The sequence below is a fragment of the Pinus tabuliformis genome, chromosome 9 (assembly GCF_031772625.1).
Source record: "Pinus tabuliformis cultivar Carrire ecotype Pingquan chromosome 9, CPIR1, whole genome shotgun sequence".
NCBI lineage: Eukaryota > Viridiplantae > Streptophyta > Pinopsida > Pinales > Pinaceae > Pinus > Pinus tabuliformis.
In genome coordinates, this window is record NC_142307.1 from 1,935,416,624 (window position 1) to 1,935,430,942 (window position 14,319).

At 36.4% G+C, this 14,319-nt stretch overlaps 1 long non-coding RNA gene across 1 annotated transcript; it reads left to right on the forward strand.

Moving 5' to 3' along the window:
* Positions 1-13,789: 13,789 nt before the first annotated feature.
* On the forward strand, positions 13,790-14,115 carry LOC149156707 (uncharacterized). Its single transcript, XR_016263429.1, has 2 exons — positions 13,790-13,895; positions 13,997-14,115. It is a non-coding gene; the product is annotated as an uncharacterized LOC149156707 (long non-coding RNA).
* The last annotated feature ends 204 nt before the right edge of the window (positions 14,116-14,319 follow it).

The following is a 14,319-nucleotide window of genomic DNA, read 5'->3' on the forward strand; positions in this document are numbered from 1 at the left end:
CATAGAAAGAGGAAAGGAAATCAAAATTCAACCAAGACTGACTTGGATGAACTTTCAAATAAGCCTAAGCATGAAGATCCAAGTAACAAAGAATTCTTCTATTTTCTTGCTCTTACTGGTCCTATTGTAGATAGTGAAAACTTGTGGCTAGTAGGCAATGGTGCATCAACGAATGTGATGGGAGATCAAGACAGCCTCAGAAGTCTGATGGAAAGAAGATTATCACAAAATGTGGAACTTGGAGACAACAACAGTTATGTATTCAAAGGCATTAGGAAGACATCCATTGAGATAGATTCAGATTATAATGTTCATCTTAACAACATATTATATATACCAAGTTTGAAGAAGAATTTGGATTCTATTTCATTCTTTGAAGATAAATGAGATAGAATAGCATTTGTTGATGGAAAATTTCTTGTTTGGCCCAAAGTATCTCTTGTACAAAATGATATTGATCCATGTGATCTTTGGCATAGAAGATATGCTTAAATCACTATAGAAATTTTCCAGCCTTAAAGCCAATGGTTGCAGGTGTTCTCGATTTACAGGTAGAACATGAAGAAGTATGTAAAGGATGTGTGCTTGGGAAGAATGTCAAAAATTCATATCCAAGAAGTGAAATTAGATCTAAAGGAATCCTATATCTAGTCCACTCTGATTTATGTGGTCTAATGCCAATAAATTTTTTTAGAGGATATTTATAATATCTGAGCTTTATCGATGATTTCTCTCATAAGACATGGATTTAGTTCATGAAGGTAAAGGATGAATTATTCGGCAAATTTCAAGACTTCAAAGTTGAAGTAGAAAACTTGAAGGGAAAGAAGATCAAGATACTAAGATCTGATAATGGAGGAGAATACACCTACAAGGATCTTGTTTCCTTTTGGAAATAATTTGGGATTAAGAGGGAGATGATAGTCCCTTACAATCCACACAAAAATGGATTTGTTGAAAGAAATAACATATATATTGAATAATTTGTAAAGCAAATGATGCATGACCAAGACCTTCCTATGTTTCTATGGAGTGAAGCATCTATGATAATTGTCTACATTTAAAATAGAAGCCCTCATCCAATTTTGGAAGACAAGACTCCTGAAGAAGCGTTAACTAGACAAAAACCTCAAGTTATTCATTTGATAGTATTTGGTTGTCCTATTTCTATTCATGTACCAAAAGATGAGAGAAGGAAGTTAGAACCTACAAGAGAGAAAGGGGTATTTTCTAGTTATAGTGAGTCATTAAAGGCCTATAGACTATATGCTCTAGGACAAAAATAGGTTGAAGTTAGCAAGGATGTGACCTTTGATGAGAATGTGGCTTATTAGAAATCCAAAGAAGTTACCGTGGACTCTGATGAGGATGAAAAACATGAAGCTCCCAAGGAAGAAGAAGGTTTTGGTCCATCAAATCCCTCAAAAAATCTTGTTGATAATCAAGAGGAGCTAGAAGTGATCCAGGTTATCTTTTGTTTACAGATGCATTAAAGAATTACATAAACAGTTTGTAGCTTAACCAAAGAGAATTAAATGTGCACATGTGAGAAGAAGAAGAAGAAGAAACACACAAGCATGACAAGAAGACAAGAAGCTTGATAATGGAGTTCGTCCCTCCTGGACTATGTCTCCGGGCCCTGCTCGATCAATGGGGAGGCCTTCATTCATTAAAATGGCATCAGAAAGAAATTACATTCATCAGTTAAAAAAATGGAGCTTTATACCTCCATGCTAGAAATTGCCCGAAAATTGGAGAGCTCTGCTATAGAAACTGACACCACCATTGAATTCTTGTCGCTGAGAGGTGTAAAAACGATATAAAATTTGCCCAATTCTGAGTCTGGACAAAAATCATCCTCCTGCAAAAATTCAGCCAAGCATGGTTCCACCAGTGTTTTCTAACTGCTCAGGGTTCCACTGCCTCTGTCTTGGTTTCCATGCCTAGACTGTTCTCCACCTACTCTCCACCTGGCGCCTTTGGCAAAGCTTTTATGTTTAAATAATATGGTGGGCGGACCTTACAAAAAGGTCATTGTGGCTAATTAAAATAGGGTCGATTTTGGTTTAATTACCAACCCAAAATATCATATGACATAATTTAAAGCCAAACTTGGCGTGGCAAGCTTGTACCTCACGTGGCCCGCACCCATCCCCATGAATCCTCCACAGTCCATTATGATTTGGCTGTCAATTCATTTAATTGTTTTTGAATGGTGGTAGTGGTGGCTTTTATAACAAATATTATATACGGCGGTCAATACAACTTATCACCGAGTTAACATCTGGCTCCAAACCCCGAAACCTGCGCCCATTAATACATGCAGTTAGCACATATGATGGTGGTAGTTAACACTCATCACATGCCAACAGTATATAGCCCAAAACCCATGCGTTCAAGCCAGTAGTTAAGGGTTGTTGATGCGGATGTGCCGGCGGTCTAGGTTAATATAGCACGCGGTTATGTTTATTTTGGCAGATATAACATATGTTATATATATAGCGTTGTGACCCAGCCCCACAACAGATTTCATGGTATATATATATATAACCCTATATATATATATATATATATATATATATATATATATATATATATATATATATATATAAACCCATTGCCCCCCGAAATCAGGGAAAATTTTAAGAACCCCCCTAAATTTATAAATATAATAAATGGGCGAATCTCCATGGTATATAGGAAAAATGGAAGGCGATTTTATCAATAATATAATATGTATATATATATTTTTTGGCGAATCTCTCACCAGACATGGCGAATATTTTACTCAATTATAAAATCTTGTAAGATCTTGGCGAGTCTTTCACTAAATAATAAAACTTTGTAAAGTCCTAGTGAATCTTAACATAGGCTACATGCTAGTTTAATTCCCCCATTTAAATAGGCTACATTCCAGGTGAATACCATGGGTCAATACCATGTGCCATTTTGGTGAATACCATGGGTCAATACCATGTGCCATTTTTATTTTTATTAATTCTAATATTAGGGTTAATAATGGTTTTTTGCATGGTATTAATAACAATCTAGTCCATGGTATTTCTCTCATAGTATTTTGGCCATAGGTTTCACCTAAATATAACCCATTTTTTGAGTGTTCGTAAATATAAGACGACTTATGGAGTAAATATAGAAAAATGTTTTATTTGTTTACCATACCTCTAGTTTATTTATATTTTTATTAATTTACCATACCTCTTTTACAAATATGGTATTTGTTTTATTTGTTTACCATACCTCTAGTTTATTTATATTTTTATTAATTTACCATACCTCTTTTACAAATATGGTATTTGGCCCATAGGATTCACTTAAATAAAACCTCTTTCTTGAGCATTCATAAATAGAACGAGGGTTATGGACTAAATATAAAAAGAGGTTTCATTTATTTACGATACGTCTAGTTTATTTATATTTTTATTTATTTACCATACCTTTTGAGTAAGTATAAAAAGATGTTTTATTTATTTACCATACCTCCACTTTACTTATATTTTTATTTGTTTACACCCTTACATGTATATAAGGTGACTTATGGAGTAAATATAAAAAATGTTTTATTTATTTACCATACCTCTCATTTATTTATATTTTTATTAATTTACCATACCTCTTTTATAAATATGGTATTTGGCCCATAGGATTCACTTAAATAAAACCTATTCTTGAAAATGGGCGAATGGAAGGTTGTAAGTCCTAATTTCAAGGGCTCAATTTACCTTTTTTACCCTCTCCCTTAAAATAAGGTGGGCTATTTGAGGTGATTTGTAAAAATGTACTATGATACAAAATATTCGCCCACTAAAAATTTAAAACCCCTTAATTTCGCCAAAGGGCGAACATTCGCCCCTAAAATTATCCTTGCCCGAAATATGTGTGGATATATGTTAATGTAAGGGTTAACATTTATATGGTTTGGAATACGGTTGAGGGCGGTGATATGTTGTATATAACATATTCGTTTTAATTATGCACCCTTAATATATATATATATATATATAGATTTGACATTTGAATTCGATGGCCCATTTTTATATATTTCTTGACTTATATATAACCACCCAGCCTTTTAAATTTAACCGATATTTGACTGAAGGAGTGCATTTAAATTTCTCGATCTCTATCTTTCCACTGCTCGCCATCTTCTTTCACCACCAGAATCGATCTCGCAGATCTCCCACTGAACAGGGTCTACCACAGGCCCGAGTGAAACCCCTCAGCAACAAATGCGTTCCCTTGAAGCCAAAACTGCTCTGATACCAAATGTAGGTTTTAACCCCGTACAGAAATTACCTGCATATGAATTCTAAAACACAGAAAATAAACAATGCAAGAGCATAACACATAAAACACATATACACAAAGATTTTCCCCTGGATACTAAAACTGAGACTACCAGCTTGTATAATACATATTTATACATGCCAAAGCATCCAATACCATGGACCGAAAACCATCGCGTCCAAAAACATGTGCCAAAATCATGCACAAAACCATAGGTGGGTCCACCCAACCTAACATAGGGTCCAAAACCAAAATTTTCCGGGGCACTGCCTTGGACCACATAAAGTGGGGTTATGGGTACACCTCAAACCCCCTGTGAACCCCCCCCCCCCCCGCCCGCTACACAATCAGGGCAACGAAGGGGGGCTCCGCGCCCCCCCCCACCCCCTCACCCGCTACACAATTAGCGCAACAAACGGGGGCTTTGCCCCCCCGCCCGCTACACAATCAACGCAACGAAGGGGGGCTCCGCACCCCCCGCCCGCTACACAATCAGCGCAATGAAGGGGGGCTCCCCCCCGCCCGCTACACAATCAGCGCAACGAAGGGGGGCTCCGCCCCCCCTCTAACCCCACGGTTAACTATGTGGGCTAGTCGTGGAAAGAATATAACACAACCCAACACGAAACCTGCGCCCATTAATACATGCAGTTAGCACATATGACAGTGGCGGTTAACACTTATCACATGCCAACAGTATATAGCCCGAAACCCATGCGTTCAGGGCAACGGTTAAGGCTTGTTAATGCGGATATGCTGGCGGTCTAGGTTAATATAGCGCGTGGTTATGTTTGTTTTGGTGGATATAACATATATTATATATATAGCGTTGTGACCCAGCCCCACAACAGATTTCATGGTATATATATATATATATATATATATATATATATATATATATATATATATATATATATATATATATATATATATATGTGGTTTATATTTAACCCATAGCCCCCTGACATATGTGCAGATATATGTTAATGTAAGGGTTAACATTTATGTGGTTTGGAATACGGTTGAGGGCGGTGATATGTTATATGTATATAACATATTCATTTTAATAATGCGCCCTTAATTTGAATGTGGTGGCCCATTTTTATATATTTCTTGACTTATATATAACCACCCAGCCTTTTAAATTTAACCGATATTTTACCGAAGGAGTGCATTTAATGAGACCGCAATTTTGCCCAGATTTCTGGCCCAAGGTGGCCGGAATCCGGGAGCCACGTTTTGGCGAATTTTCTCCTTCATTAAGCCTGCCACTTAGGCAAGTCAAACCTAAAATTTGACTGAGCCTAACTCCTTCATCTGGACTCGGATTGGAGTGTCGTTCACACCATTGGAATCAGGGAGACGAGCACTTCGATCTAATGCCCAAAATTTTCCTTTTTTTCCACTTTGAATTTTGGGCCTTTTTCATTCCCCAGATGTCTCGAGATCCACCTGGATCAATCCTCCTTATTGAGGAGCTTTTGGACAGCCAAAAGCATTCATACTTAGCCCATTATTTCACACTTTCAATCACCTGCACACGAAACTGGTACATTCTTGCAATAATGCACACCACACATGATTCAACAACCCCTCCTTGCCAAGAGTTCATAGCACACACTCATTGGTCAAGGATTACATAAAAAGAAATCAATGTCTCAAATATAATAAGGAAAGGCCAAAATATCATTGTTTCATCTTGAAATGATGGGAAACACACCATCATTTTTACATTTACTTGCAATGAATGATTTTCAATGGTGACCATAACAAGCTACTATCCCTAAAAAACCAACTTAATAAAGCAGACCACCGTGAATGGGGTGGATTCACTTGTTGAACATATTCATCTTTCAGCTCTTCTAGCGATGTTTCTAGAGCATGAAGCATCGGACACGTTGTTTGCTGGTGTCCCTCTTTGTTTCAATGACTACAATGATTCTTTCTCCTCCAAACTTTCTGTGCTGCCTTGGGGTGCTTTCCCCTGGTGTTCCTTTGAAAAGTGTTCATGGAGTCGTCACTATCGCTGGATTGTGAGGAAGGAATTTCATCATCTATCGTTGGCTGGTTACTGGCTGTATCAGAGCTTTTCCCCATCTCCTTTATGATGTATTTGAGTCCTGCATGACGCGAAAACTCCTTGACTTTGATGGGGTTTATGATGCCTTGGCCTTTGATGCCGAGGCCCTTTCCTTGATACCCCATTTTCTTCAATAGTTTGGATCCAATCCCTGTAGTATGTTTTTCAAAAGCAACAAATTCATCATCATGAAAATCATATGAAATTGGAGAATCATTTTTTACCTATAGATAGCTATGTTGCAGTTTTTCGAAGGCTTCGTCCTTGGCTTGCAACTGGCACAGTAATCTTTGGTTTTCTTCCCTTGCCTCTTGTAGAAGCCTCCTTAGCTCAACGTTTTCTGCCTAGATGCGGTGGTTGGTCTCCTCAATTTCTTGGAGTCCTGCTGTGGGAAATGCCCTTTTTGTTATGTCGGTTGACATCCTTGATTCATTGCCAGAATCAGACCCCAAATCTATGGGTCCTATTGTGATCCCAAGGGCTGCAAACCTCATATCATCGCCGGAATCAGACCCCAAGTCAATGGGCCTACCTCGCGCAAATCCTCCGACGGTGACCTTCTCATCTTCTTCGGACTCAGAATCTTGGCTTTGTTGAAGGGTGGCTACTGCCTTTTGCTTCCCCTTTCTGTCATTTCTCTCAGGTCTCAGCTCAGGGTGCAACTTCCAGCAATTCTCTTCATCATGCCCCTCTTAGCCATAATGTGTACAAGAGGGTTTAACTTCCCTTCCCTTGGCTGCCACGGTCATTTTTGGATGGCCCTCTGGTCCATGGGTTCCCCTGTTTTCAATATGAATGGCCTTTACACTGGCCGAGTTAATGGTGGTAGGTTCAAACAATAATAATGAATGCCTAATGTAACTATGTAATGATCCAATGTACTTAGTTACTATTTCAGGGGTATCAAGTGCAATACCCAAATTAAGTGCTTGCTTTCAAAACTTCTTTGTAAAACTCTGACCATCCTGATTTTTTCCTTGCCTTAAATACTGCCAGTTCATTAATTCTTTTTGCATGTACCCCAATGGATAGAATTGTTCCTTTAATGCAGAAATGAAATTAGGCCATGAGGAATAAAGATTACCCACATTCTTACTGCTTTGCACTTTGCTCTCCCACCAGACGAGAGCGGTGTTGCTCAGCCGCAAAGAGGCCAACTAAATCTTTGCCTCATCCTCCACGATCTACTGAACCCTGCAGTAGATCTCAATCTGCCTAATCCAGTTATTAAGCTTTTCTGCATTACTTTCACCATCATACATGGAAAGATTAAATTTAACATCTACTTTAAAGAAAGGTTTCTTAGATGCATCTTTTGAATTTCGATTATTATGATGGTGAGGGGAAGAAGGAGAAGGAGAAGGAGGGGGATCTCCTCCATTGCCTCCATGTACGGAACCTTGTTCTTCTGGATTCTTCCCTTCTGCTTTTTCCAGTCTTACAAGCAACTGACCAAGTCTTTCTGTCATTGTATAGAAGTTCTTGCAGAAATTGAGCTCCTCCTCATACCGAGCCTCTTCATCTGCCATGTTTCTCCTTCGATGTGCACGCCCCACCTCGGGATCGAAAGATTGTAATTCTCCTTCACCTCTTCGGAGCCTGTTTCTCATTAGCATACAAACCCTACTCGATCAATGGGGGGGCCTTCATTCAATAAAATGGCATCAGAAAGAATTCACATTCATCAGTTACAAAAAATGGAGCTTTATACCTCCATACTGGAAATTGCCCAAAAATTGGAGGGCTCTGCTGCAGAAACTGACACCACCATCAAATTCCTATCGCCGAGAGGTGTAAAAACGATATAAAATTTTCCCAATTCTGAGTCTGGACAAAAATCACCCTCCTGCAAAAATTCAGCCAAGCATGGTTCCACCAGTTTTTTCTGACTGCTCAAGGTTCCACTGCCTCTATCTTCGTTTCTGTGCCTAGACTATTCTCCACCTGGCGCCTTTGGCAAATATTTTATGTTTAAATAATATGGTGGGCAGACCTCACAAAAAGGTCATTGTGGTTAATTAAAATAGGGTCGATTTTGGTTTAATTACCAACCCAAAATATCATATGATATAGTTTAAAGCCAAACTTGGGGTGGCGGGCCCGTACTTCACGTGGCCTGTGCCCATCCCCATGAATCCTCCACAGTTCATTATGATTCAGCTATTGGATCATTTAATTGTTTTTGAATGGTGGTAGTGGTGGCTTTTATAACAAATGTTATATATGGCGGTCAATACAACTTATCACCACGTTAACATTTGACTCCAAACCCAGAAAATTGTGCCCATTAATACATGCGGTTAGCACATATGACGGTGGCGGTTAAAACTTATCACGTGCTGGCAGTATATAGCCCAAAACCCATGCGTCCAGGCCAACGGTTAAGGCTTGTTGATGTGGATATGCTGACGGTCTAGGTTAATATAGTGCACAGTTATGTTTGTTTTGGCGGATATAACATATGTTATATATATAGCGCCGTGACCTAAACCCGCAACGGATTTCATGGTATATATATATATATATATATATATAACCCATAGCCCCCCGACATATGTGTGGATATATGTTAATGTAAGGGTTAACATTTATGTGGTTTGGAATATGGTTGAGGGTGGTGATATGTTATATGTATATAACATATTCGTTTTAATAATGCGCCCTTAATATATACACATATATATATATATATATATTTGACATTTGAATGCGGTGGTCCATTTTTATATATTTCTTAACTTATATATAGCCACCTAACCTTTTAAATTTAACCGATATTTGACCAAAGGATTGCATTTAATGAGACCACAATTTTGCCTGAATTTCCGGCCCAAGGTGTTCGGAATCTGGGAGCCAGGTTTTGGCAAATTTTCTCCTTCATTAACACTGCCACTTATGCAGGTCAAACCTGAACTTTGACTGAGCCTAACTCCTTCATCTGGACTCGGATTGGAGTGTCGTTCACACTGTTGGAATCAGGGAGACGAGCACTTCGATCTGATGCCCAAATTTTTCCTCTTCTACCACTTTGAATTTTGAGCCTTTTTCATTCCCCTGATGTCTCGAGATCCACCTGGATCAAGAAGGGTCTAGCAATCCTGTGGACCTGGTTGTAGTTCCTGAAATAATGAAGAGACCAACTTGGCTAAGATTCACTTTACAGGAAGCAAAAGGACATACAAAACCACATGGCTCCTTTAGGAAAGCAAGAGTCTAAAGAGGTATTTTGGGTATGAAAATTTAATGACTAATCTTATTTATTTTGAACCTTCTAGCTAATATGAAGAAGCATATAGCTAACAAGTATGAAAGGATGATATGCTAGAAGAATATTAATCGGTTACGAAGAATGATGTATGGGAGATTGTACCGATACCTGAAGGAAAATTAATGGTGTCCTCCAAATGGTTATACAAGATTAAGCATGCAGTGTTAACAAATACAAGATGAGATTTGCAACTAGAGGGTTCTCCCAGAAAGAGGGAGAAGACTATGATGAGAATTTTTCTCTGGTTACCAAGTACATTACCATTAGATCTAATATTTATATTACTTCCTCTACGGGTTGGAGTTTACATCATATAGATGTAAAGATTGCCTTTCCTAATGGCATAATTGACGAAGAAGTGTATATTAAACAACCTCAAGGTTTTGAGGTTCATGAAAGAGTCATGTATGTAGATTCAAGAAATACTTGTATGGAATTAAGCAAGCATCAGGAGTCTAGTATAAATGAATTGACAGTTATCAGACAAGACTTGGTTTCTCAGAGAGTGATGTCGATCGAAACATGTACTTCAAGGTCGAAAAACATGAACCTGAGATTCTATTACTCTATGTTAATTACTTATTTTTGAGAGGTGTGGAGCATCTTATTATTTTGTGTAAGAGGGAGCTGGCTTACGAATTTGATATGAACGATCTTGGATTAATGCACTACTATTTGGGCTAGAAGTATGGTTGAAGCCTAGTGAAGTCTTTATTGGTCAAGGCCATATATTATCAAGATCCTACAAAAGTTTGGAATGATGGAATTTAAGTTGATCTTTATTCCCATGGTGACAAATATGAGAAATATGACAGACTATGAGTTTAATTTGGTAGATCCATCCATGTACTAGAAGTTGATTGTCTCGTTGATGTATTTAGTTAATACCAAGCTAGAAATTTGCTTTGTAGTGAACACATTGAGTTAGGTCCAGGTTGAACTGATACATGATCATTGTATTGCAAAAAATCACATATTGAGATATATGCATGGTATGGTTGACTATGGTTTGAGATATGTCTCAAACAATGTGTTGTGGTAAAAACACAACCCCCCATTATTTACTTAATTCTCATTATGGGGACCCTTTGATTGAATGATTGGATATATTATATTTGATTTTGAGTATTTGGATGGCTTCATTGAGTTCAATATGTTTCTATCTTCCTATCATAACTCATTTGATCTCATTTGGACATTTGGTTTGCAAATAATGCATAATTGAAGATTGAATGTTTTTTTTACTGCTTTGGCCTCATATAATGTATTTTACCTTTTATTTTATAAATTTGTCCCTTTGTAAATAATCAGAGTTTTGGAAATGTTTATATTTGCAAATATTATTTTTTTTATTTTATATCATGCATTTCATAGCCCCCGAGACCAAGAATCATACCTAGGCTTTAAGCCTAAATCATAAAACAAGTGGCACATATATATATATATGTGTGTGTGTGTGTGTGTGTATATATATACACATATATATAGACACACACACACACACACACATATATCTATATATATATATATATATATATATAGATATATATATATATAGTGTCGAAGTTATATTAAAAATATTCAAAGTTTGAACTCATATTTATATGGCTTATAACATATATTCAAAGTTAATATAGCCAACGGGAGAACCCACATGCCACATCATTACTCATGTTCCCATCAAGGCCAACACTTATAGGAGATTTTCAACTGAGCAAGCTTTTAAAAAACTCTGATATAACATTCCCTCTGATCGTTGATATTCTGATATGCCAATCCTGCCAATATTCCGATAGTGATATAACTTCTAGCTCCGATCTCTAATAATCCCTCCATCATTGATATCCCAATGTGCCTCCCCCTATAACTTTTGATATATGTCATGCTCTGATATGTCCGACCCAATATGCATATTAATGAGGATCTAATTGGAATATCACATCCGTCTGTATATCAAAAATTTTAAATGTTAACATTCGTAAAACCCCTGAAAATCCATTCACCTCCGATATTTGGACCCAATAAAATTTTTAAAAAAATGTGAAATTGCATCTACTCCATATGAGAACCTCCCAATATCGACATTTTTTGTTTGTGCACATTATAAAAAGTTTTGATGGGCCTACCTCCGATACCACTTAGCTCTTGCCACTTGTATCATCCTTTGGCCACTGTTATAGCCACTAAATTTTAAAAAGCCACTTAGTTATAAAGTTGGGCATATAAATGATGGTTTAAGGATTGGTATCACGTCCACTCTATAACACCCATATATCGTAAGATTTGTTGTGTGACTATGTTTAAACCTTCGATATGCATTTCTACGATGCTTATCAATGCTTACCATTTGTCACCTCCAGGGGGGCATTGTCTTATTAATAGAAAATTCGTGATATATATTAATTTCAAGTTTAATGAGATTTTGTTCAAAGTTTGTTTTACTATATTTTTAGTATATAATGTCTAATTTTGATTTCGGTTTTGACAGAGGGCTTTCGATTCATGGCTAAAAACGAAAACGATCCAATGAAATTCCTCCGGGCAACAAATGAATCCTTTATTAGAAAAAACTTTTTGGAAACCACCTGGTTAATTTTAACACTACGCAAAATAAATTGGGGAATTCGTTCTTAACTATTGCATCGGCATTTTTCCAAATCCAATCAAAGCAATCCTTCCGTTTAATTGTATTTTTAATAATTTTTTTGTTGAGATATTTAGGGAAATGGTTATTTGGAAAAGTATGATCCAAATTAACCATAGTACTATGATCATTATGTTGGCGTTTCGAACCACAAAAGGGATCCATCATCAGGACAAAAAATAAATGATAGATTGAGAGAAGAATCTACCAACCAGAACAGATAAATAAATACCTAATGTATGATAAATTCAAGTAGAAGCTGACTAATTTAAAACTAAACTACATATACTATTCAATTTTTTATTTTTATTTTTATTTAGTTTTAATTATTTTAATTTAATTTTAATTTATCTATTTTAATTAAATTCCTTATTTTAATTAACCTAATACGAATTAGTAAATAATAAAACTAATTAATTCTAATGAAATGAAAAATGAGTAAATAGATTAAATGTAATACGTTTATTTTTTTATAATTAGTTTTTATTTTTTTATATAATTAGTTTATTAATTATATAAAAGTATATTATGGATCACAGAAGCCTCAATTGAACTAGTTTATTAATTTTAGTTAGTATCTAATTTTAATTTAATTTTTGTTTAATTTAGTAACCTAATTAAATATAACTAGTTTATTTCAATTTAAATTCAAGTTTTTTATTCTAACCTAATAGGAATTACTAAATTATAATTTTTATATTTAAAAGTATAAGTCTAATTAATTTTTACTAAAAGAAATAAATTAATTATTCCACTAAATACCTAACTAGGAAAGTAATGAATGATTTGATTTAATTAAGATTAAATTATTTTGTTCTTATTTTATTTTTAATGATTTATAGATTAATTTTATTGATAGATAATTAAACCCTAAGTACATAACTAACAAAGAAATAAATTATTTATGGATTAATTAATTTATAATTTATAATATTCTTAATGTTAAAATCCTAGTGACAATAGATTTTAACATTAACAATATTAAAAATCATAAATTAATTAATCCATAAATAATTAGGCCGATAGGCCTTCCCTTTGAAAGAGACTTTCGTCATCCCTTTCATTCTGAGGATGACACCTGGCGTCGACATCTGGCGGGCATACAACAGGCAAATTGTTAATGTTGAGGCAATTTCTGTTTATTCTCAGTGATTGAGAACTTCCGGCAAACCGAATCTTCACCCACTACATGAAGCAGGCAGAAATATCTGCAAATTTGTTACAGCTCCCTGTAATCCGTGAATAAAACGCAAATTTGTTACAGCTCCCTGTAATCCGTGAATAAAACGTTACAAATCACTGAGAAGGCAGTGTAGAGTTAACAACGATGGGGTTCCTTCTTTTATTTCGCAGGCAGAAATATCCGCAAATTTGTTACAGCTCCCTGTAATCCGTGAATAAAACGTTACAAATTACTGAGAAGGCAGTGTAGAGTTAGCAGCGATGGGGTTCCTTCTTTTAATTCTCACAATATGACAGAGTAGGTGAAATGCCTGGACTGGAGTGATTTTTGTTTAATACTTGGACGAGGAACAGGCACTTGGTATCATGGAAAGGCCAGAGGGGGGCAGCGTTGAGGAACTAACATCCGCTAATTTGTTCGTATTCTGCGCAACTAGGGCTTTATCCTCCGACTTCCAGCGGTCTTTGACGCGGTTTTATATTTATTACTTAATATTTTTAATTTCTGGTTATGCAGTCAATAGTCGAAGTCAGGGTTTGATTCATCCGCGTGATCCTTTTAACGGAGGCCAGGGATCTTCATAAATACCGCGCTTTTGAAAGAGAAAATGAGATTTGGTGCTGTTGTTTTCTTCATCGGTATCCTTGAAGGACAAGGAAGAAGCTTGCGGTGACGGGAGCGACCGTGGATAAGAATTGGGGGAGCAGGTGCTCGACTTTCCTTGCACATATATGTTGCCTCGAATTGTTATCATTATCAGTATTATTATCTTCTCCCAACAGCGACAGAATGACGGATATATCCTCGGCGCTGTTCTTTCCAGAAATCCGTCGTTGTTT